General features: G+C 43.2%; 1 long non-coding RNA gene across 1 annotated transcript; it reads right to left on the bottom strand.

Annotated features, from left to right (window-relative positions):
- Positions 1 to 13,100: 13,100 nt before the first annotated feature.
- On the bottom strand, positions 13,101 to 24,118 carry LOC124259144. The gene is made up of 2 exons (XR_006893759.1): positions 24,025 to 24,118; positions 13,101 to 13,247 (listed from the first exon to the last, which is right to left on the bottom strand). It is a non-coding gene; the product is annotated as an uncharacterized LOC124259144 (long non-coding RNA).
- Positions 24,119 to 25,828: the final 1,710 nt, after the last annotated feature.

The raw sequence follows: 25,828 nt of genomic DNA, 5'->3' as shown, positions 1-25,828 counted from the left end.
AGTGTATTTGAGGGCTAGAAATCGTGAACAGATCTAAACACACAGCCAATGTTATACATGCTTGCATTCAGGCATAACTTGCCGGCTTGAATGGCAATCGTTCACTTGTTTTCTGTTAACGAGAGGTGTTGATGGAGGGTATGACGGTCCTTGCGACGTGTTGTTACACGGGGTCCACCACTACGTGGTCGGTCATCAGTGCTGCTGGTTCCATTGTGTCGCTGTCTAAAGCCTTGTTTACATGCACTGATTTGTCCCTATGGACATTATACCCCAAGGGATAAATTTACCCTCAGGGTGGCAAAGGGCAAATGTGAAGTGCGTTTACATGATCATTGATTGCTGGGAAATAAAATGATAAAAGTAATAACAACAATTCATGAATCACAGTTCATACTGATCCATGGAAGTGTACACACATCAATTTCGATCCCAACAGCAATACAGACTCTGTCAAACTGCTGTTATCGTCCTTTCTCAGAGAACGACCCATATGGGAAAGACCAAGAAGTAGAAACTGGTGGAATGTAACCTAAAAGCATTTGCACAATGGAAAGAGAACTTTAGCCTTTGAACTTTACCAACAGTTATCTTCCATGATATTTGTGAGAAACTTCAACCCCACATTGACATGCAATTCTGTGTCAGTCAAGCTTTGACAACAGAGCACCGAATATCTGTCACCTTGTATTACCTGGCCACTTCTGTAGAGTATCGTACCGTTGGAGATCTCTTCATAAACCTACAGTGTCTCTGATCATCCATGAGGTTTGTGACTGCATGTGCCAAGAGATGTTCCTGACGTTGTTAAATTTCCAGAAGGTCATGACCTCAAGCAGGTCGTCACAGGCTTCAAGAACAAATGAAAGTTTCCAATCTGCGCCAGTGCAACTGATGCCACACACACCCCAATCATTTGTCCAAAGTATTGTCATGCAGATTATGTCAATCGCAAAGGCTGGTACTTGACCATAATGCAGCCTGTATGTGATGACCGCTACAGGCTTACGAATGTCTGTATTGGATGGCCAGGGCGCATCCATGATGCCAGAGGGTTCGTGAACTGGGATCTAAACGGCTGCAGCTGTTCACGAGCGTCTCCTTTCAACAACATCAGAATGGATTCAAACTGTAGATGATAGAAACCGTGATGTTGACATACCAGTAGTTTTGATAGAGGACCCAGCCTATGTGTTCCTGGTTGTTAAAACCTTACAGAAACACAGGAGGACTCACCCCTGCACAGGCCTACTTCAACTATAGGCTCGTATGACATATCAAAAGTACTTTTGGGCATTTCAGAGGTCCTTGGAGACGATTTCTGAAAAGAATAGATGTGAATGTGGCAGCTGCAGTGGCACTGCACAATATCTGCGATAATGCAAATGTCGCATTTCAACCAGAGTGATTCAATGTTGACAATGATGATCCTGGTGTCGAACTCCAAATGGAGCAACTGGCATAGAACAATGTCAACTGAGCTACCCTTCGGGAGGCACTCACTCTGGAATTTACTGCTGAAGGGAACTAAGCAACAACTGTGTCAAGGAGTGAAGCAGCGAGGATCCAAACTGAAAACTTAAAAACATTGTCAGGAACATAAAAACTTGATTTCAATACCAAATACATACTGTACTCCACTTGATTTTTATTGAATTAAACATAAGTGAATATTCATGGACATAACAACCATCAATTCTTCTAAATTGAATGGTTATGCAGCAAATATATAGCATTACTTCTTCTTGGGTGACATGTTTTTAACTAGAACTACTATTTATGAAAAACAAAACAGAGAAAATGAACATATTACGATTCATCAAGCTAACATAAACGCCAAAACAGGTGTTAAACATGTCAAAATTGCGTTTACATGAAACATTGGCCCCCATGGGCACTATTTGCCTCAGGGGTATCCGAATTTGCTCCACCTCTGAAGGTGGGGCAGAATACCCCATTGGGTAAAGTTTGCCCATAGGGGCAAGTGTGTTTACATGATCAAAGTTGCCTCTATTCGATTATTCATAACGATAATCTGATCAATGATAGTAAAGATAAAGCAAATATATTTAATGAATATTTTGCTAACCATGCACAAGTTGACTATCCTGATAAGGAGACTCCTACACTTGAATGTAAAGTAAAGACTTCACTTGCGTCTATTGTATTGACTACACAAGAAGTAAGAGACATCCTGTTATCAGTTGATATTTCCAAAGCCAGTGGACCAGACAAAATAGGTAACAGATTTATCCAAATGGTCGTGCCATCCCTTTGTACTCCTCTTACTAATCTATTCAATTTATCCCTAGAATATTGTAAATTCCCAACAATATGGAAGGAAGCTATTGTCACTCCTATTCATAAAAAAGGTAGTTTTAATGAATGTAAAAACTATAGAACAGTTGCTCTTACCAGCTGTTTATCAAAGGTATTTGAGAAATGTATTTTTAAACATGTGTTTATCTTTCTTTTTAGATAATAACGTATTAACGAATTTGCAGTCAGGATTCATGCCTGGGGATGGAACTGTATACCAACTGACATACTTGTATGTTTTATACTACATGCATTAGACAATGGCAAAGAAGTCAGGGCAGTTTTCTGTGACATAAGCAAGGCATTTGACAAGGTTTGGTCATAAGGGAATCATTGCGAAATTAGAAATATGGGCTGAAATATGGCAGGTTAGCTTTAATCCTGGTAAGACTGAAGCTGTTTTATTCACTCGCAGAAATACCGGTAATCAATTTCCAATTCCTAAGCTTAAAATGCATGGAGTAGACATTACTGAAGTCGGCTACCATAAACACCTAGGAGTAACCTTGCAATCAGACTGTAAATTGAACTCCCACATTGGTGAATTAGTTAAAAAGGTTCGTCCATTCGTAAATTGTCTACGTAGTTTTGAATATAGATTATCTAGAAAATCATTAGAGCAAATGTACAAGTCATATGTATTACCAACGTTCGATTACTGTTGGCACCTTTGGGATAACTGTACTAAAGGACAAGAAAAACTTGTCGAAAATCTACATTTAGACGCACTGCGGCGATTTGCGGGGCAGTTAGAGGAACAAGTCATGATTTAATATATAAGAAATCTAACTCTATGCCCCTAGTTGACCGTGGACAAATTAGCAAGTTATCATTATTTTACAAAATGGTTCATCATATGACACCAGTTTATTTAACTGATCTACTGCCAGAAAAAGTATCACAGTTAAGAGACCATAGATTAAGAAACAGTAATAACATTCAAACTATAAGATGTCGTAGTGATTTGTATAGCAACTCGTTTTTACCTGATACAATACGACAATGGAATGATTTGCCTGAGAATATGTACGATATTGAAACCATAGACCAATTTAAAAATGCATTCCAATCATCAAAACCACCCAATTTTAATATATTTGATAAAAACTTTGGTACACGTTTCTGCCAAATTATCCACTCACGCCTCAGACTTGGATGCAGTAATTTGAAAGCGCACATGTTTGAACGGCACATTTCAGTTGATCCATTCTGTTCCTGTGGTCACCCTTATGAGGATACTTTACTTCTTTACTTGTCCTAATTATTCTAACATCAGACATCGCATGTATTTTTACGAACATGGATATAATTTAAATTCTGTCCTAAATGGTAATACAAGCAAAAATGTACTTGTAAATTCTTTCATACTACAATCTGTCCATACTTTTATAATAAAATCGCATAGGTTTGATAAATGATTAATAATGTTTAATACGCAGGTTGCTTGCTTTCCTATCATGCTGCATATTATTTAATATTTGTTTTATTCATGTATCAGTGAAATGGAGAGGTATTCAAATAAGCCATTACGGCTTGTTTACCAATCCTAGTTCAATTTATTTTGAATAAAATATGTTTACACTGACCAGCGTTGAGACTTCCAATGGCTTGTTGTCGTTGATCTCTCGTTAACGTAGCCATAGCTGCTGTGTTCAGAAAACAAGTGAACGATTGCCAATCAAGCCGGCAATTTATGCCTGAATGCATGCATGATGCATGTGCAACTTGATTGCAATGTTGTGTTTGTGCAAACTTTTCCCTTTCTACAAAGAAAAACATTTCTAACCTCAATCTCAAACAATACTTTATTGGGAAAAACAGGCCACTATTCATGTTTTCCTCAAACTTGACATCCTGTGTATATTCTAACAAAAATAGGTTCATTTACTCCATTGATACTTCAATTCCATTTCCAATATTACGACGTTTCTTTTGCCTTTCAGTATATATTGTTTTGAAACAGAATTTATAGTTTATATTTCTTAACGATGTTTGAAAGCGCACGTACAATCTCCAAAACAAGTCCGCAAGATCGCCAGAAATGAGATCTCCTCGTTTTTCCACCACCCTATTGTTAAGGGTGGCGAATCAGTCATGCGTGTTGGTTGGAAGAACAATAGGAGGTTGGTCATCTCAAGTATTTAATGTATTTACACAATTACATGAAATTTTAATACAGTACAAAATAAGAAATATAAGAATATTAAAAAATCTATTACACAGGCTACACACTTTCACAATTATAAACAATTAAAACCCAATGAGATGAGATACTTAGCACAATATTTACATTACAGTGTCTTAAGTATTATTAATGAAATTGCACAAGATTTGCACACGTTTTTAATGCATTTACACAAATTACATGAACTATTAATACAGGTAACGTTACTGTACAATACAAGAATATTAAGAAATTTATTACACAGATTACACACTTTCACAGTTATAAACAATTAAAGTCCATGGCTGAGTTCTGAAGACTTGAGTTGCAGGGTCTGGAAACAGATCTTATATGTAGATTGCTTCTTGCCTGGGAGCAGGGACACACAAGAGGAAACATCTTCTGACCCACAAAAGCATGTATGGAGTATAGCTGAGGAAAGAGTTTAGGACAGATGTTAAATGTTCCATCACAGAAGAAGATGTCAGCAGCAGCCAGCAATATTATAAATGTATAGTCATTATCAAAATTTAAGAAATGTATATCTTGTGACATGACATTATCCCCAACATTTAAAATTATATATCTAAGTCCCAGGCGAGGTCAAATTCTTCTCTGTCGTTTGCGCCTGGGCTGCAGTGATCTTAACTCTCACTTGTTTGATAGATGTTTGTCAGACAGCCGAACCTGCTCCTGTGGAAACACTCGAGAGGATCCTTTCCATTATTTCCTTCAGTGTCCTCTATATGATAGGGTTAGATTTAATAAATACTTCTTTCGACAGGTTGCTTGAGTTGTTTTGGCTTTTTGGTCTTAGAAACTAAACTCACTTAATACACTTTGTAAAATCTAGAAACCACGACATTGACTTGACAGGCCAAAGGATGCGAAAAATAGACGAAAAGTCAAAATGGGATTAAACCGGAAAGGCAACGTCTTCACTCATGACATTAGCAGGGCGTTTCGCTATAGCAGATAGACTGCATACTTCATTTCCAGTTTATACATCCTTCCCGCATTTCATCTGAGCAATACTAGTTCCCCGTAGTGCATAATGCGTGGGAAATCCGTGTTAGAACTGATCCCTATGTTTGTGATATTGCTCATTGCTGTGTCTGGGGCTGTGGGGTAGTCTAGTGGTTAAAGCGTTGGCTCGTCACGCCGAAGACCCGGGTTCGAATCCCCACATGGGTACATTGTGTGAAGCCCATTTCTGGTGTCCCCCGCCGTGATGTTGCTGGAATATTGCTAAAAGCGGCGTAAAACCAAACTCATTCACTCACTCACTCATTGCTGTGTCTAACAAAGAATTAAAAACATAAACATAAAAACTAATGTAGAATTGTTCCCCGGCACCTTATGTTTGGTGTACTTCTCATTGCGGTTTTTAACAAAAAAGGTTCTAGTTCTATTTTTAATCTGTGATATTCTAGCTGTTTTACTGTCCTTTGTTGACAGGCATTCATATAAATTAGTTCTAAAGATTGATTTTATTAATATAAAGCTTTCAAAGCTTTCAAGATATGACTGAAATAGTGCTCTCACTCACTCACTCACTCACTCACTCACTCACTCACTCACTCACTCACTAAATCAAGGCAGGGCAGGGCAGGGCAGGGCAGGGCAGGGCAGGGCAGGGCAGGGCAGGGCAGGGCAGGGCAGGGCAGGGGCAGGGGCAAGCCAGGGCAGGGGAAGCAGGGCAGGGCAGGGCAGGGCAGGGCAGGGCAGGGCAGGGCAGGGCAGGGCAGGGCAGGGCAGGGCAGGGCAGGGCAGGGCAACCCCTATACTGTGAAAGTGTGTTTCGCATGTAAATGTGAACACATACAGTTCTGCAGTTCTGTAAAACCCCGTGACATCTACAATATCAAAATCCAGCAATTCTGTAAAACACCACGGCATAAAAAATCCGTCGAACCCTGTGACGATGTCATCATGTTTCAAAATGGTAAGGTTTATCCATACCAGTGTGAACAGAGCCTGTCAGTAACACGTCACGGTGTTTACAACATTAATTTTTTTATTTTTGTTGAACACGAAGTCATGTGCATTTAAACAAAACAAGTCCGGGTTGAAAGTAGTTTATTGTTTGCGTTCAGTCAGTTCCTGTCAGTTTGATAACGTGTTCCGGTCTTTGTTACTTGCCACAGTAACAGAGTTAACGATATCAGATCCTCCTTGCCCGTACATTAAAAATCTCCAGGACATTGTATCAGACGGAGAGGAACTTAGGTTTTTGTCCCTGTAACGTAGTCATGAAAATAAAGCTCAGTACTGACTGTGTTGCCGGTGAATAGTGATAACGGGTTGAAGATGTAAGGTTGTAATGTACTGAAAGATTGTTGGTGGGATTTGAGGTAGTGATGCATGAGGTGACGTGGTACCGATTTGGCGATGTGAGGTGTTGTTTGGGGACAGCGTGTTGGTGATGTGAGGTGTTGTTTGAGGACAGCGTGTTGGTGATATGAGGTGTTGTTTGGGGACAGCGTGTTGGTGATGTGTTGTTTGGGACAGCGTGTTGGTGATGAGGTGTTGTTTGAGGACAGCGTGTTGGTGAGGTGTGGGGACAGCGTGTTGGTGATGTGAGGTGTTGTTTGGGGACAGCGTGTTGGTGATGTGAGGTGTTGTTTGGGGACAGCGTGTTGGTGATGTGAGGTGTTGTTTGGGGACAGCGTGTTGGTGATGTGGTGATGTGAGGTGTTGTTTGGGGAGAGGTGTTGTTTGGGTTGTTTGGGGACAGCGTGTTGGTGATGTGAGTTGTGTTGTTTAGGGGACAGCGTGTTGGTGATGTGAGGTGTTGTTTGGGGACAGCGTGTTGGCGATGATGTGAGGTGTTGGTTATGTGTTGAGGTAGGGACAGCGTGTTGGTGATGTGAGGTGTTGTTTGGGGACAGCGTGTTGGTGATGTGAGAGTGTTGTTTGGGGACAGCGTGTTGGTGATATGAGGTGTTGTTTGGTGTTGTTTGGGGACAGCGTGTTGGTGATGTGAGGTGTTGTTTGGGGACAGCGTGTTGGTGATGTGAGGTGTTGTTTGGGGACAGCGTGTTGGTGATGTTAGGTGTTGTTTGGGGACAGCGTGTTGGTGATATGAGGTGTTGTTTGGGGACAGCGTGTTGGTGATGTGAGGTGTTGTTTGGGGATAGCGTGTTGGTGATGTGAGGTGTTGTTTGGGGAAGCGTGTTGGCAATATGTGTTGGTGATAGTGAGTGTTGAGGTGTTGGGGACAGCGTGTTGGTGATATGAGGTGTTGTTTGGGGACAACGTGTTGGTGATGTGAGGTGTTGTTTGGTGACAGCGTGTTTGTTGATGTGAGGTGTTTTTTAGGGGACAGCGTGTTGGCGATGTGAGGTGTTGTTTGGGGACAGCGTGTTGGTGATGTTTGGGGAGGTGTTGTTTGGGGATAGCGTGTTGGTGATGTTGTTTGGGGAGGTTGTTGTTAGGTGTTGTTTGGGACAGCGTGTTGGTGATGTGAGGTGTTGTTTAGGGGATAGCGTGTTGGTGATGTGAGGTGTTTTGTAGGGGATAGCGTGTTGGTGATGTGAGGAGGTGTTGTTTGGGGATAGTTGTTTAGGGACGTTTGTGATGGTTTTGATGGGGAGGTGTTTTGTGGGTGATAGGGGAAGCATGTGATGTGAGGTGTTTTATGCGTGGATATGTTTTTTGGGGAAAAGTTGGTGATGTAGGTGTTTTGTTGGGATAGCAAGTGGCTGATGTTGGGGATAGCGTGTAGAGGGTGTTTTGTGGGGATAGCCTAGTTGGTGATGTGAGGTGTTCTGTGGGGATAGCAATTTCGTGATGTGAGGTGTTTTGTGGGGGTAGTAAGTTGGTGAGTGATGAGGCGTTTTGTGGGGATAGGAAGTATGTGATGTGAGGTGTTTTGTGGGGATAGCAAGTGGGTGATGTGAGGTGTTTTGTGGTTGTGAAGTGAAGTGTTTTCTGGGGATATCGTGTTGGTGGTGTGAGGTGTTTTTGTGGGCATAACGTGTTGGTGATGTGAAGTGTTTTGTGGGGATAGCAAGTTGGTGATGTGAGGTGTTTTGTGGAGATATGAAGTTGGTGATGTGAGTTGATTTGTGGGGATAACGTGTTGGTGATGTGAGTTGTTTTGTGAGGAAAACGTGTTGGTGATGTTAGGTGTTTTGTGGGGATAACGTGTTACTGATGTGAGATGTTTTGTGGGGATAGCAAGTGGGTGATGTGAGGTGTTTTGTGGGGATAGCAAGTTTGCGATGTGAGGTGTTTTGTAGGGACAGTGTGTTGGCGATGTCAGGTGTTTTGTGGGGATAGAGAGTTGGTGTAGTGAAATGTTTTGTGGGGATAACGTGTTGGTGATGTGAGGTGTTTTGTGGGGACAGCTGGTTGGTGATGTGAGGTGTTTTGTGAGGATCACGTGTTGGTGATGTTAGGAGTTTTGTGGTGATCACGTGTTGGTGATGTTAGGTGTTTTTGTGGGGATAACGTGTTGGTGATGTGAGGTGTTTTGTGGGTATAAGGTGTTGGTGATGTGAGGTGTTTTGTGGGGATAGGAAGTTGGTGATGTGAGGTGTTTTGTAGATACAGCAAGTTGGTGATGTGAGGTTTTTTGTGGAGATAAGAAGTTGATGATGTGAGATGTTTTGTGGGGATAAGAAGTTGGTGATGTGAGGTGTTTTGTGGTGATAGCAAGTTTGCGATGTGAGGTGTTTTGTAGGGACAGCATGTTGGCGATGTGAGGTGTTTTGTGGGGATAGAAAGTTGGTGAAGTGAAATGTTTTGTGGGGATAACGTGTTGGTGATGTGAGGTGTTTTGTAGGGACAGCGTTTTGGCGATGTCAGGTGTTTTGTTGGGGTAGAAAGTTGGTGATGTGAAGTGTTTTGTAGATATAGCAAGTTGGTGATGTGAGGTGTTTTGTGGAGATAAGAAGTTGTGATGTGAGGTGTTTTGTGGGGATAGGAGTGAGTGAGTGAGTGAGTGAGTGAGTGAGTGAGTGAGTGAGTGAGTGAGTGAGTGAGTGAGTGAGTGAGTGAGTGAGTGAGTGAGTGAGTGAGTGAGTGAGTGAGTGAGTGAGTGAGTGAGTGAGTGAGTGAGTGAGTGAGTGAGTGAGTGACGGGGCGGTGGGGTCACCTAATGGTTAAAGCTTTCGCTCGTCACGCCGAAGGCCCGGATTCGATTCCCATTATGGGTACAATGTGTGAAGCCCATTTCTTGTGTCCCCCGCCGTGATAATGCTCAAATATTGCTAAAAGCGTAAACCCCAACTCACCCGCTCACTCATTCAAACTACAAGCAAGGGTTGCTGAAGGTCGGTTTAAACCTCATCTTAAAGGGTATGTGATTCTTATATATACTCGTGACTGTACCTAAGAAACGCCCCTCATCTTGAATATATAAGATTAGGATGTGTATTTCACCGACTGACTTGAGACGAAGGGACAGGGAAAGCGGACAGTGTACAAGGTGACGACTCATTTCCTGTCTTAATATACTGTAATATATAACGTTGTATTAATTCCATAAATTGAAGTTTGATGAAACGGACAATATTTAACGAGTTATCCGACGTTTGATACCGTCATGGAGGGCGGTGGGGTAGCCTGGTGGTACAAGCGTTCGCTCGTCACGCCGAAGACCCGGGTTTGATTCCCCACATGGGTACAATGCGTTTCTGGTGTCCCCCGCCGTGACATTGCTGTACTATTGCTAACAGCGGCGTAAAACTAAACTCACTCACTCACTGATACAGTCATGAGTGGATGAGTGAGTGAGTAAGTGAGTGAGTGAGTAAGAGTTCTTTTACGCTGCAGTGTTGCATCATTATCATTAGGGGGACACCAGAAATGGGCTTAAAAATTGTAACCAATTTAGGAATCAAACCCGAGTCGTCGGCGTGACTAGCAAACGCACTAACCACTAGGCTACCCCACCGTCCCTACGAGGTTGGATACAAGCGGTATGGTCTGTGTATGCGTACACGTTCCCTCATCTTAACGATAAAGTCAGTGACGTCAGTTCACTGTCATCTTAGACATGTCCGCGTTTGCTTACCGTACACTGACAAATGTGTTTTGTTTTATTTGCAGGTGATCATGGGAGTAAGGTCGGAACTCCTCATTGTCTGTGTGGTGATGTCCATCATTTTACAGATGGCGTCTACCGATAGGGACGGGATCGGAAAGCCCATGGATTTAAAAAGTGGTGGAAGAAGAAGAACATACTTGGAAATATTTTCTCTGGAATCAAAACGGTGTCTAATTTTGTACCACTTGTTACAAGTCTGTTTAGTTTCGGAAGAGAAAAGACTGCAAAGGCTGTGAAAGAGATGAAGGCGATGATGAAAACAGAGACTATGTCAGAAAGAGTGCACGGTAGAGCCGAGCTGCTGCAGGCTGTCCTCGAAGCTAAGATGGCGATGGATGGTAAGATGTCTATTTAGGGACAAGGGTACTATTAGCATTAAGATGATCGTAACTCTCACACTGATGCAAAGCTTTGGGATAATCGTAAGTACTGTCGGAAATAGAAACAAATCTGTTTTTAGGCTGTCCGAGATATTTTTATGGATTAAACTTCTTTTTTATTTCCCTCACGACGTTTCGGGACCATTCCAGGTCCCTTCATCAGGTGAACTGATGAAAAGGACCTGGAATGTCCCCCGAAACGTCAGGTGAACTGATGAAGGAGAATGGACCTGAAGGGGAATGTCCCGAAACGTCGTCTGATGAAGGGAGAATGTGAAACGTCAGGTGAACTGATGAAGGGACCTGGAATGTCCCGAAACGTCAGGTGAACCCTGGAATGTCCCGAAACGTCAGGTGAACTGATGAAGGGACGTGGAAAATTCCCGAAACGTCGTGAGGGAAATAAAAAAGAAGTTTAATCCATACAAATATCTTGGACATCTATGTACAACTTCTAAATGCCACTGAAAGACATAATGTTTTAGGCTGTTACTCTGTATCCTTAAAATTTCCACAATTGCAAATAGCATATGTCGAAATAACCCACATCAGGATAACTGGGCGTTCAGCGGGATGCATAAAAGGATATCCAGAAAAGCATGTTTACTCGTAAAATCGGGCAAAACAATAGATCAGGCTATAGATGGCAATTAGGTTGCTCAGCCAGGTATGACCATGGGCTGCCTCAGGCGCAAGGGATTATCTAAAATAAATTTTATGCTTTTTCTTATGTGTTGTGTATGTCTCATCTATTGATTAACATCTCACGTGTCTTTCTTTCATAAAATTTATGATAAAACCATAGTATGATATGATGATACCATTATGATACCCATAGAAAAGCTAAAGTCTCCCATCGTATTAAATGCCTTAAAATATATAGGTGGCATGAGTACCCGAAGATCGACAGGACTGAATATTATTTGTAAATTGTTATGACATGCCGTTTACTTGCCCAGTTTAATTACCCTAAAAGATTATCTTATCTTAGCTCATATCTCTATGCCCCAGCTCGCCCCCAACCACCGTCTGCGACACCCGTCCTGGTTTTGCTTTTGAGACGACCCCTCCTACATGTTCCTTTTCATAGTGATAGTGAGACTCCCTGGCAGCTACATCCTTAATAGTTTCAGTTTATTTTTTACGTCAGCTATCGTTTATCAGGAAGCTAAGTCTAAATTCAAAATGGGCATTTAAAAAGTGTCCTTTGTAATACAACATCATCGCACTCTAATTTGCATAAAGCCATGGTGTGTTCCAAACAAGTGGCTTTGGACAGAAAACACCCGCATTGCTCATTTCGGCACTAATCTCTCCTCACTAAAGTCCTTTTTTTACGTTTCCTATCTCCCTACCACTGAGACTGTCGTTAGGCCGAACTTAGTTTAACATACATTTCATACTTTCACATATTAACTACTTAAATTGTACATATAAATGTGAAAAAACCCCAGTTTTTTTCTATTTCCGACAGTACATGTGGTTCATATATTACCATTTTTACCTTGAGTGTGGTTAGTGGGTTCTATAACTTGTGCTGTAACGATGCATCGAACTATCGATGGATTGCAATTGTTGAGTCTCTGATAGCAATTAATCGATGGTAGAAACGAAAACTATCGATGCATCGATAGTATGTGTGACTGTCGATAGTTTAGGAATTGACTTCCGTTGATAAATGCGCAGCAGCACAAAATACAGGAAGTACCAGATTCGTTCACTTTGATTTAGAGTTATCTGCCCATGTTACCTCTTAAACAAACATATCGGCAAACACGGTATGCCAGTCGGAGTTTGAAATTGTGAATAACTATAAGTTTATGTTTTAACTCTTTCTGCGTTTCAAGTTTTTAGTCAGTTATTAAAAGAGACTGAAACAACTTTGACTAGTTTTTATTTCATTTAAATTTTACATTCATTTGGGAAATGACTTCAAATGAGACAGTTCAAGGAGAAAGAAACTATTGCAATACTATTGCAATAATTGGTCGCAATATAATATCCCTATCGCAATAATTTCCCCTTTAATAGTCTAATGCATGTAATAGATACCCAGTTGCATAGATCGATAGAATAAATCGATAATGTAAATTCCGTGTGTCTGGTCCAGAGTATTTGGGTTTATAACAGTCATGCTGCTTGAACATTGCATAGCGTGCCTTTTTACAACAAACTGACAAAGTCAGATTCGACGTTTTTAATTTCTACAACACACATATTTGGGCAGAAATGAGGTCCCTTGATATTTGACATTGAACCTTTTTCTGTTTTCTACAGCTTCATCTGCCACTGCCTGCAGCTGCAGCTGGTTGATGGTGTCTTGTGCCACCTTGCTGGTGGCTCTCAACCTGCCCCGACACGTGCTCTGAAATACCCGTGTACTCATAGTCCCGCTGGGTTTCATGATCAGCTACTGCATCTACCGTATACAAGCCTGGGCAACACACACTCCTACACCACATCTACCGTATACAAGCTTGGGCAACACACTCTCCTACACCACATCTACCGTATACAAGCTTGGGCAACACACGCTCCTACACCACATCTACCGTATACAAGCTTGGGCAACACACTCTCCTACACCACATCTACCGTATACAAGCTTGGGCAACACACACGCTCCTACACCACATCTACCGTATACAAGCTTGGGCAACACACTCTCCTACACCACATCTACCGTATACAAGCTTGGGCAACACACTCTCCTACACCACATCTACCGTATACAAGCTTGGGCAACACACATCTCCTACACCACATCTACCGTATACAAGCTTGGGCAACACACTCTCCTACACCACATCTACCGTATACAAGCTTGGGCACCACACTCTCCTACACCACATCTATCGTATACAAGCTTGGGCAACACACGCTCCTACACCACATCTACCGTATACAAGCTTGGGCAACACACACTCCTACACCACATCTACCGTATACAAGCTTGGGCAACACACTCTCCTACACAACATCTACCGTATACAAGCTTGGGCAACACACTCTCCTACACAACATCTACCGTATACAAGCTTGGGCAACACACTCTCCTACACCACATCTACCGTATACAAGCTTGGGCAACACACACTCCTACACAACATCTATCGTATACAAGCTTGGGCAACACACACTCCTACACCACATCTATCGTATACAAGCTTGGGCAACACACACTCCTACACCACATCTACCGTATACAAGCTTGGGCAACACACTCTCCTACACCACGTCTACCGTACACAAGCTTGGGCACCACACACGCTCCTACACCACATCTACCGTATACAAGCTTGGGCAACACATCTCTCCTACACCACATCTACCGTATACAAGCTGGGCAACACACGCTCCTACACCACATCTATCGTATACAAGCTTGGGCAACACACGCTCCTACACCACATCTACCGTATACAAGCTTGGGCAACACACACACTCCTACACAACATCTACCGTATACAAACTTGGGCAACACACGCTCCTACACCACATCTACTGTATACAAGCTTGGGCAACACACACTCCTACACCGCATCTACCGTATACAAGCTTGGGCAACACACTCTCCTACACCACATCTACCGTATACAAGCTTGGGCAACACACTCTCCTACACCACATCTATCGTATACAAGCTTGGGCAACACATCGCCCTACACCACATCTACCGTATACAAGCTTGGGCAACACACACTCCTACACCACATCTACCGTATACAAGCTTGGGCAACACACACTCCTACACCACATCTACCGTATACAAGCTTGGGCAACACACTCTCCTACACCACATCTACCTATACAAGCTTGGGCACCACACTCTCCTACACCACATCTATCGTATACAAGCTTGGGCAACACACGCTCCTACACCACATCTACCGTATACAAGCTTGGGCAACACACACTCCTACACCACATCTACCGTATACAAGCTTGGGCAACACACTCTCCTACACCACATCTACCGTATACAAGCTTGGGCACCACACTCTCCTACACCACATCTACCGTATACATGCTTGGGCAACACACACTCCTACACCACACCTACAGTATACAAGCTTGGGCAACACATACTCCTACACCACTCGCCCATCTGCCTATACTGCATACAGGCTTTGACACCCTGCACTTCAGCACCACTCCCTGAACGGCCTCAACCGTATAAATCTTGGTTGGACAACATCATCCTGAACGCCGCTCACTGAACGGCCTCCACCGTATACAAGCTACGACATCGTCCACTTCAACACCACTCACTGTAGCGTCTCAACCTTCTACAAGCTTCAACGACATCCACTTCAACACTACTCTCTGAACTCGCTCATCAGAACATTTGTGTAAAGAAGGACATTTACTAATTAGCGAGTGAGTGGGTTTAGTTTTACGCCGCACTCAGCAATATTCCAGCTACATGGCGGCTTTACTAATTAGGAACTTGTTAAATTGGAAACATGTTATTTCGGACAAGTGTAAAGAAGGATATTTACTAATCAGGACTTTGTTAAACTGGAAATTTGTTATTCCGGACAAGTGTAAAGAAGGATATTTACTAATTAGGAATTTGTTAAACTGGAAATGTGTTAATCCGGACATTTGTCAGTCCAACCATCTGTTATTATGAACAATATTCATATGAGTTATCACACAGAGTAAACACATCAATATGGGCTGCCTCACAGTCGTTGATACATGCTATTTTCCTCCCCCAATAATTGTGGATAACCTTCTTTGCTTATATGAAAGTTAGTAAACCTTCAGAGAATAAGCTTCAGTCTAACTCCAATAAAGCTTCAATAAAGTTTTACAGTGTTGTTTGTCGTTTATTTCGTCACCCGTATGTATACGTTAATATAAGTACATTCGACACATTTCCAAGCATCTAGACCTATAGATTGTATAGTGACATTTCGTTAACTCGATTTTCTGGAAACAGTTTTTGACCAGTGCCATGTCGAGATTCCTAGTTTCAAGGTTTAATGCACTCTGCAAAGGAAATCAATGGGATTATCGATATGTTGAGTAAGTGGACTGCAATCGTGTCCAAAATTACTCACTAACTATATCAGGGGATATATATTGTGGCGATAGCGGCGTGTTGGTGATGTGAGGTGTTTTGTGCGGACAGCGTGTTTGTGATGTGAGGTGTTTTGTGGGGATTACGTGTTGGTGATGTGAGGTGTTGTTTGGGGATAACGTGTTGGAGATGTGAGGAGTTTTGTGGGGATAACGTGTTGGTGATGTGATGTGTTTTGTGGGGATAACGTGTTGGTGATGTGAGGGGTTTTGTTGAGACAGCGTGTTGGTGATGTGAGGTGTATTGTGGGGACAGCGTGTTGGTGATGTGAGGTGCGGTTTGGGGATAACGAGTTGGTGATGTGAGGTGCGGTTTGGGGATAACGAGTTGGTGATGTGAGGTGCTTTGTGGGGATAGCGTGTTGGTGATGTGAGGTGCAGTTTGGGGATAACGAATTGGTGATGTGAGGTGCTTTGTGGGGATAGCGTGTTGGTGATCTGAGGGGTTTTGTGGCGATAATGTGTTCGTGATGTGAGGTGTTTTGTTGAGACAGCGTGTTGGTGATGTGAGGGGTTTTGAGGGGATAGCGTGTTGGTGATCTGAGGGGTTTTGTGGCGATAATGTGTTCGTGATGTGAGGTGTTTTGTTGAGACAGCGTGTTGGTGATGTGAGGTGTATTGTGGGGATAACGAGTTGGTGATGTGAGGTGCAGTTTGGGGATAACGAGTTGGTGATGTGAGGTGCTTTATGGGGATAACGTGTTGGTGATGTGAGGTGTTTTGTTGGGATAACGTGTTACTGATGTGACGTGTTTTGTAGGGGTTACGTGTTGGTAATGTGAGGTGTTTTGTGGGGATAACGTGTTGGTGATGTGAGGTGTTTTATGGGAATAGCGTGTTGGTGATGTGAGGTGTTTTGTGGGGATAGCGTGTTGGTGATGTGAGGTGTTTTGTGGGGATATCGTGTTGGTGATGTGAGGTGCAGTTTGGGGATAACGAGTTGGTGATGTGAGATGTTTTGTGGGGATAGCGTGTTGGTAATTTGAGAGTTTGGGGATAACGAGTTGGTGATGTGAGGTGTTTTGTGGGGATAAAGTGTTGGTGATGTGAGGTGATTTGTGGGGATAACGTGTTGGTGATGTGAGGTGTTATGTATTAGGGAATAACGAGTTGGTGATGTGAGGTGTTTTGTGGGGATAACGTGTTGGTGATGTGAGGTGTTTTGTGGGGATAACGTGTTGGTGATGTGAGTGTGTTTTTAGGGATAGCGTGTTGGTGATGATGTGAAGTTGTTTTGTGGAGTATAACGTGTTGGTGATGTGAGGTGTTTTGAGGGTATAGCGTGTTGGTGATGTGAGGTGTTTTGTGGGGACAGCGTGTTGGTGATATTAGGTGTTTTGTGGAGATAACGTGTTGGTGATGTGAGTTTTTTTGTGGGGATAACGTGTTGCTGATGTGAGGTGTTCTGTGGGGATAACCTGTTGGTGATGTGAGGTGTTTTGTGGGGATAACGTGTTGGTGATGTGAGGTGTTTTGTGGGGACAGCGTGATCGTGATGAGATGTTTTTTCTGGGGATAGCGTGTTGATGATGTGAGGTGTTTTTGTGGGGATAGCGTGCTGTTGATGTGAGGTGTTGTTTGGGGATAACGTGTTGGTGATGTGAGGTGTTTTGGGGGGATAACGTGTTGGTGATGTGAGGTGTTTTGTTGGGATAACGTGTTACTGATGTGACGTGTTTTGTAGGGGTTACGTGTTGGTGATGTGAAGTGTTTTGTGGGGACAGCGTGTTGGTGATGTGAAGTGTTTTGTGGGGACAGCGTGTTGGTGATGTAAGGTGATTTGTGGGGACAGCGTTTTGGCGATGTGAGGTGTTTTGTGGGGACATCGTGTTGGTGATGTGAGGTGTTTTGTGGGGATAACGTGTTGGTGATGTAAGGTGTTTTTGTGGGGATAGCAAGTTAGTGATGTGAGGTGTTTTCTGGGGATAACGTGTTGGTGATGTGAGGTATTTTGTGGGGATGATGTGTTGGTGATGTGAGATGTTTTGTGGGGATAACGTGTTGGTGATGTGAGGTGTTTTGCGGGGATAACGCGTTGGTGATGTGAGGTGTTTTGTGGGGATAACGTGTTACTGATGTGACGTGTTTTGTAGGGGTTAAGTGTTGGTGATGTGAAGTGTTTTGTTGGGACAGCGTGTTGATGATGTGAAGTGTTTTGTGGGGACAGCGTGTTGGTGATATCAGGTGATTTGTGGGGACAGCGTTTTGGCGATGTGAGGTGTTTTGTGGGGATAACGTGTTGGTGATGTGAGGGTTTTTTGTGGGGATAGCAAGTTGGTGATGTGAGGTGTTTTCTGGGGATAACGTGTTGGTGATGTGAGGTATTTTGTGGGGATAATGTGTTCGTGATGTGAGGTGTTTTGTGGGGATTACGTGTTGGTGATGTGAGGTGTTTTGTGGGGATTACGTGTTGGTGATGTGAGGTGTTTTGTGGGGATAACGTGTTGGTGATGTGAGAGTGTTTTTTGGGGATAACGTGTTTGTGATGTGAGGTGTTTTGTGGGGATAACGTGTTGGTGATGTGAGGTGTTTTGTTGGGACAGCGTGTTGGTGATGTGAGGTGTTTTGTGGGGATAGCGTGTTGGTGATGTGAGGTGTTTTGTGGGGATATCGTGTTGGTGATGTGAGGTGCAGTTTGGGGATAACGAGTTGGTGATGTGAGGTGTTTTGTGGGGATAGCGTGTTGGTAATTTGAGGTGTTTTGTGGGGATAACGTTTTGGCGATGTGACGTAGTTTGAGGGGATAGCGTGTTGGTGATATGATGGGTTTTGTGGGGATAACGTGTTGGTGATGTAAGGTGCTTTGTGGGAATAACGTGTTTGTGATGTGAGATGTTTTGTGTGGATAATGTGTTCGTGATGTGAGGTGTTTTGATGGGATAACGTGTTGGTGATGTGAGATGTGGTTTAGGGATTGCGTGTTGGTGATGTGAGGTGTTTTGTGGGTATAACGTGTTGGTGATGTGAGGTGTTTTGTGGGATATAGCGTGTTGGTGATGTGAGGTGTTTTGTGGGGATAGCGTGTTGGTGATGTGAGGTGTTTTGTGGGGATAACGTGTTGGTGATGTGAGGTGTTTTGTGGGGATAACGTGTTGGTGATGTGAGGTGTTTTGTGGGGATAGCGTGTTGGTGATGTGAGGTGTTTTGTGGGGATAGCGTGTTGGTGATGTGAGGTGTTTTGTGGGGATAAGCGTGTTATCGTGTTGGTGATGTGTGATAAGGAGGTGCGGTTTGGGGATAACGTGTTGGTGATGTGAGGTGTTTTGTGGGGATAGCGTGTTGGTGATGTGAGGTGTTTTGTGGGGATAACGTGTTGGTGATGTGAGTGTGTTTGAGGGATAGCGTGTTGGTGATATGATGAGGTGTTTGTAGGGATAACGTGTTGGTGATGTGAGGTGATTTGTGGGATAACGTGTTGGTGATGTGAGGTGTTTTGTGGGGATAGCGTGTTGGTGATGTGAGGTGTTTTGTGGGATAACGTGTTGGTGATGTAAGATGTGTTTTGTAGGGATTGCGTGTTGGTGATATGAGGTGTTTTGTGGGGATAGCGTGTTGGTGATGTGAGGAGGTGTTTTGTTGGGGATAAGCGTGTTGGTGATGTGAGGTGTTTTGTGGGGATAAGCGTGTTGGTGATGTGAGGTGTTTTGTTGGGATAACGTGTTGGTGATGTGAAGTGTTTTGTGGGGATAAGCGTGTTGGTGATGTGAGGTGTTTGTTTTGTTGGTGATAAGGTGTTTTGGATAAGCGGTGATGATGTGAGGTGTTTTTGGGGATAACGTCTTGGTGGATGAGGTGTTTTGTGGGGATAACGTGTTGGTGATATGAGGTGTTTTGTGGGGATAAGCGTGTTGGTGATGTGAGGTGTTTTGTGGGGATAACGTGTTGGTGGTGTGGAGGTGTTTTGTGGGATAACGGGATGGCGTGTTGGTGATGTGAGGTGTTTTGTGGGGATAACGTGTTGGTGATGTGAGGTGTTTTGAGGTGTTTTGTGTGGGGATAGCGTGTTGGTGATGTGAGGTGTTTTGTGGGGATAGCGTGTTGGTGATTGGTGATGTGCGTGTTGAGGTGTTTTGTGGGGATAAGCGTGTTGGTGATGTGGGGAGGTGTGATTTGTGTGGGGATAGCGTGTTGGTGATGTGAGGTGTTTTGTGGGGATAGCGTGTTGGTGATGTGAGGTGTTTTGTGGGGATAACGTGTTGGTGATGTGAGGTGTTTTGTGGGGATAACGTGTTGGTGATGTGAGGTGTTTTGTGGGGATAACGTGTTGGTGATGTGAGGTGTTTTGTGGGGATAACGTGTTGGTGATGTGAGGTGTTTTGTGGGGATAGCGTGTTGGTGATGTGAGGTGTTTTGTGGGGATAACGTGTTGGTGATGTGAGGTGTTTTGTGGGGATAGCGTGTTGGTGATGTGAGGTGTTTTGTGGGGATAACGTGTTGGTGATGTGAGGTGTTTTGTGGGGATAGCGTGTTGGTGATGTGAGGTGTTTTGTGGGGATAGCGTGTTGGTGATGTGAGGTGTTTTGTGGGGATAGCGTGTTGGTGATGTGAGGTGTTTTGTGGGGATAGCGTCTTGGTGATGTGAGGTGTTTTGTGGGGATAGCGTGTTGGTGATGTGAGGTGTTTTGTGGGGATAGCGTGTTGGTGATGTGAGGTGTTTTGTGGGGATAGCGTGTTGGTGTATGAGGATATCGTGTTAGTGATGCGTATGGGTTCTGTTTCTCATTTCCTTTCAGAAGAAATCTCTTCTGGAAATGAAGATTATTGGTAAACCACACCACCCTCTATACGTTGGTGGTGGCATGAACATAAAATCGGAGCTGGGGTGGGTCGGGCTGGGGTGGTGTGACCATGATGCCCAGGTATCTAAAGAGTTGGTCCACGATTGTGAAACTCGGTTCTGCCCGAATATATTTCTAGATTTGCCAACACCACAACCCTGCTTGCTGATTCCCAGAGTGGTTACCAGGTACGACATGAATCTATTTTGCTTTTCCCTCGATTTAAGCCATGATGTCACGGTGAATGAGTGAGTGGGTTTTACTCCGCACTCACCGATATTCCAGCTATATTGCGGCGGTATGTATATAATGGAGTCAAATCAGTGATCAACATCATGAGCATCGATCTACGCAATTGGGATATGATGACACGTGTCAACCCGATCCTGTTAGTAGCAACTCACTGTTCAATAATACCAACCCATTCTCTCTGTACTGTATATTCGGTGTATGATGTAATACCTATCACGCAAGGGGAAACTCAAGACAAGACAGAGACACATCTTAAAGGAGCTATGGCTCTCAAAGTTGTTTGTTTGTTTGTTGTTTATAGAAGAACAGTTGCTAGTATTTGACGACGGTCTTCAGATAATCGAATCTGGACCAGATAATTTAATGATTGACATCACAATTTGCAGAACTGCGATACGATCACATTCATCCACCAAGCGAGCCTAAGTACCCGATGCCGCTGGTCGCCTCTTACGACAAGCGGGCGGTGGGGTAGCCAAGTGGTTAAAGCGTTCGCTCGTCACGCTGAAAGGCCGGGTTCGATTCCCCATATGGGTACAATGTGTGAAGCCCATTTCTGGTGTTCCCCGCAGTGGTATTGCTAGAATATTGCTAAAAGCGGCGTAAAACCCACCTCAGTCACTCACTCTCACGACAAGCAAGGGTTATTGAATATCAGCTCAAACCCGGTCGGTTTCAAGGATAAATTGTTGCAGTACGGTCAACCGCGTAGGGTCAGACTAATGTCAGCTACTGTCTTATCAGCACCAACATCTTATTGTTATGCGATTCTTGCATCCATCGTCTTACTTTCCAGTACTTGTTTATCGGAAAAGATTTTTCAAACACTGAGGTCACACGGAAGTGGGAATTAATGACACCAACGGAATTCTATTAATACAGAAGTAATGAAAATATAAAAAAACAGGGCCATATATGGAGTTGATTCTACTCTTGAGAAAGCACACCGCCCCTGGCTTACGACGCCAATACGTTGCCAAACGTACCTAAGAAACGCCCCTCGTCTTGTATATAAGATTAGGATGTATATTTCACCCTCTGACTTGAGACAAAGGGGCAGGGAAAGCGGACAGTGTACAAGGTGACGAGTCTTTTCCTGTCTTAATATACTGTAATATATAACGTTGTGTTAATTCCATAAATTGAAGTTTGATTGAACGGACAATATTTATCGAGTTATCCGACATTGATACAGTCGTGAGTGAGTGAGTAAGAGTTCTTTTATGGTGCAGTGTTGCATCATTATCATAAGGGGGACACCAGAAATGGGCTTAAAAATTGTAACCAATTTAGGAATCAAACCCGAGTCGTCGGCGTGACTAGCAAACGCACTAACCACTAGGCTACCCCACCGTCCCTACGAGGTTTGATACAAGCGGTGCAGTGTGTATGCGTACACGTTCCCTCGTCTTAACGATATAGTCAGTGACGTCAGTTCACTGTCATCTTAGACATGTCCGCGTTTGCTTACTGAACACTGACAAATGTGTGTTTTGTTTTATTTGCAGGTGATCATGGGAGTAAGGTCGGAACTCCTCATTGTCTGTGTGGTGATGTCCATCATTTTACAGATGGCGTCTACCGATAGGGACGGGATCGGAAAGCCCATGGATTCAAAACTTAGTCGAAAGAAGAGGATTATTGGAACTATTATCTCTGGAATCGCCGGTGCGATAAGTACTGTAATACCATTTGTGAGAAATCTTTTAAGTTCTCGTAGAGCAGATACTGAAAAGGCAATGAAAGAGATGAAGACGATGATGAAAAAAGAGAACATGTCAGAAAGAGTGCACGGTAGAGCCGAGATGCTGCAGGCTGTCCTCGAAGTTAAGATGGCGATGGATGGTAAGTTGTCTATTTAGGGACAAGGGTCCCATCCCACAAAGTCCTCTTAGCGCTAACATGTTCATACTGATGCAAAAGTTTGTGATAAACGTAATTCGCTGAAACCGCAATGAGGAATGGGCCCAATTCAAAAAGTTGATTTTGTATTAGGCTAGCGCTTAGTCTCTGAATATATGTTATTTTGATAGTAACAAACAAACCCATTTAAATTTAAAAGGAGACCCAGGGATTTAGAACCTGAGGAAATCTAGACTTTTTTCATTTCGGGCTTTAGCACTGCAGAGAGGGCTTGGCAGTAGGGAAAATAATGTGTTTCAGGAACTGTGAGACAGACTAATTTTGTATAATATTATTTATCATCCAAAACTGTGTTCCAAGGGAGATATTGCTTGTGTGAGATCAAACAATATCTCCTTGACAGTAGATTTTGTATAATGCCCTAACATTGCTATGACGTCATGAACTTGATGACGTTACAATGCTATGACATCGCTGCACTGCAAGTCTAATGGCAGTAATGTGTTCAGAGATGTACATTTTTCATTGAAAACTAAAGAAGAATGATTTTTGATGATAAATAGAATCTCACCCTCGTGTCTTCTGATATCAAATATACCAACACACGTTCATAAAAGTGAAAATATCCTTTGTAACTTTGTAACTGTATCAACTCATGGTGATATATTTGATATCAAAAGACACTCGGGTGAGATTCTCTATATATCTACTTGTAATCGACTTGACAATTCAAGTTAACTGTTCGTCATATGTGTCTGAAATAAGTCTAAAAGATGGCGTTGCTTGGTCCATATACTACCATTGTTACCTTGTGTGAGGTAAGTGGGTAATAAGATAGGGTGGTCAGATTCTTTAACATGGTTGATGCATGGAATCGATACCCAGTTACATAGATCGATAGAATAAATTGATAATATAAATCACAGGTGTGTCTGGTCCAGAGTCGTTGGGTTTATAAAAGTCATGCTACTTGAACATTGCATAGTGTGCCTTTCTACAACACACATATTTGGGCAGAAATGAGGTCCCTTGATATTTGACATTGAACCTTTTTCTGTTTTCTACAGCTTCATCTGCAACTGCCTGCAGCTGCAGCTGCAGCTGGTTGATGGTGTCTTGTGCCACCTTTCTGGTGGCCTTCAACCTGCCCCGACACGTGCTCTGAAATACCCGTGTGTCCATACTGCCGCTGAGCTTTAGCTACTGCATCTACCGTACACAAGCTTGGGCAACACACGCTCCTACACCACATCTACCGTATACAAGCTTGGGCAACACACGCTCCTACACCGCATCTACCGTATACAAGCTTGGGCAACACGCTCCTACACCGCATCTACCGTATACAAGCTTGGGCAACACACACTCCTACACCACATCTACCGTACACAAGCTTGGGCAACACACGCTCCTACACCACATCTACCGTATACAAGCTTGGGCAACATACACTCCTACACCACATCTACCGTATACAAGCTTGGGCACCACACTCTCCTACACCACGTCTACCGTATACAAGCTTGGGCAACACACGCTCCTACACCACATCTACCGTATATACACGCTCCTACAACACATCTACACCACATCGTATACAAGCTTGGGCAACACACACGCTTACAAGCGGGCAACACACCTACACACCACATCTACCGTATACAAGCTTGGGCAACACACACTCCTACACCACATCTACCGTATACAAGCTTGGGCATACACTTGGGCAACACACTCCTACACCGTATACATCTACCACACTCTTACACCACATCTACCGTATACAACATCCTATCTACCGTATACAAGCTTGGGCAACACACGCTCCTACACCACATCTACCGTATACAAGCTTGGGCAACACACACACTCCTACGCCACTCGCTGAACTACCTCTACTGCATATACGCTTCGACACCATGCACTTCAACACCACTCCCTGAACGGCCTCAGCCGTATACAGTCTTGGTTGGACAACATCATCCTCAACGCCGCTCACTGAACGGCCTATACCGTGTACAGGCTACGACATCGTCCGCTTCAACACCATTCGCATCTCATCTGTTAATCCGGACAAGTGTGAAGAAGGATATTGACTAATTAAGACTTTGTTAAACAGGAAATTTGTTATTCCGGACAAGTGTGAAAAAGGATATTTACTAATCAGGACATCTGTTAAACTGGAAATGTGTTAATCCGGACATTTGTCAGTCCAACCATCTGTTATTATGAACAATATTCATGTGAGTTATCACACAGAGTAAACACAGCAATACTGACTGCTCCACAGTCGTTGATCGATATATTGGTACTATTTTCCTTCCCCAGCCATTGCGGATAACCTTCTTTGCTTCTTTGCGTGAAAGTTAGTAAACCTTCAGAGAATAAGCTTCAGTCAAACTTCAATAAATTTCAATAAAGCTTTACAGTGTTGTTTGTCGTTTATTTCGTCACCCATATGTATTCTTTAATAGAAGTAACATTTGCCATCAACTAGACCTATAGATTGTATGACATTTCGTTAACTCGATTTTCTGTAAACAGTCGAAATGATGTCGAGTTATTTACAGTTTTAGACCAGTGCCATGTCGAAATTCTTAGTTTCAAGGTTTATTGCACTCTGCAAAGGAAATTAATGGGATTATCGATATGTTGAGTAAGTGGCCTGCAATCGTGTCCAAAATGACTCACTAAGTATATACATATATTATCGCGGTAGGGTAGCCCAGTGGTTAAAGCGTGTGTGAAACCCATTTCTGGTGTCCCAAGCCGTAATACTACTGGAAAGTCACTCACTCACTCACTCATTCACTCATTATATCACCCAGCAGTGTTCGCCATCTAAAACGAATAATTTCCAGTTAGCGATAAGACATTGTACGTTGTTACGGAAACATTTCGAGGTACCTGTAGTTCGACACAAGCGGAA

The sequence above is a fragment of the Haliotis rubra genome, unplaced genomic scaffold, assembly GCF_003918875.1.
Source record: "Haliotis rubra isolate DU_JTF1 unplaced genomic scaffold, ASM391887v1 Scf71, whole genome shotgun sequence".
Lineage (NCBI taxonomy): Eukaryota > Metazoa > Mollusca > Gastropoda > Lepetellida > Haliotidae > Haliotis > Haliotis rubra.
This window is presented reverse-complemented; position numbering and strand designations above follow the sequence as displayed.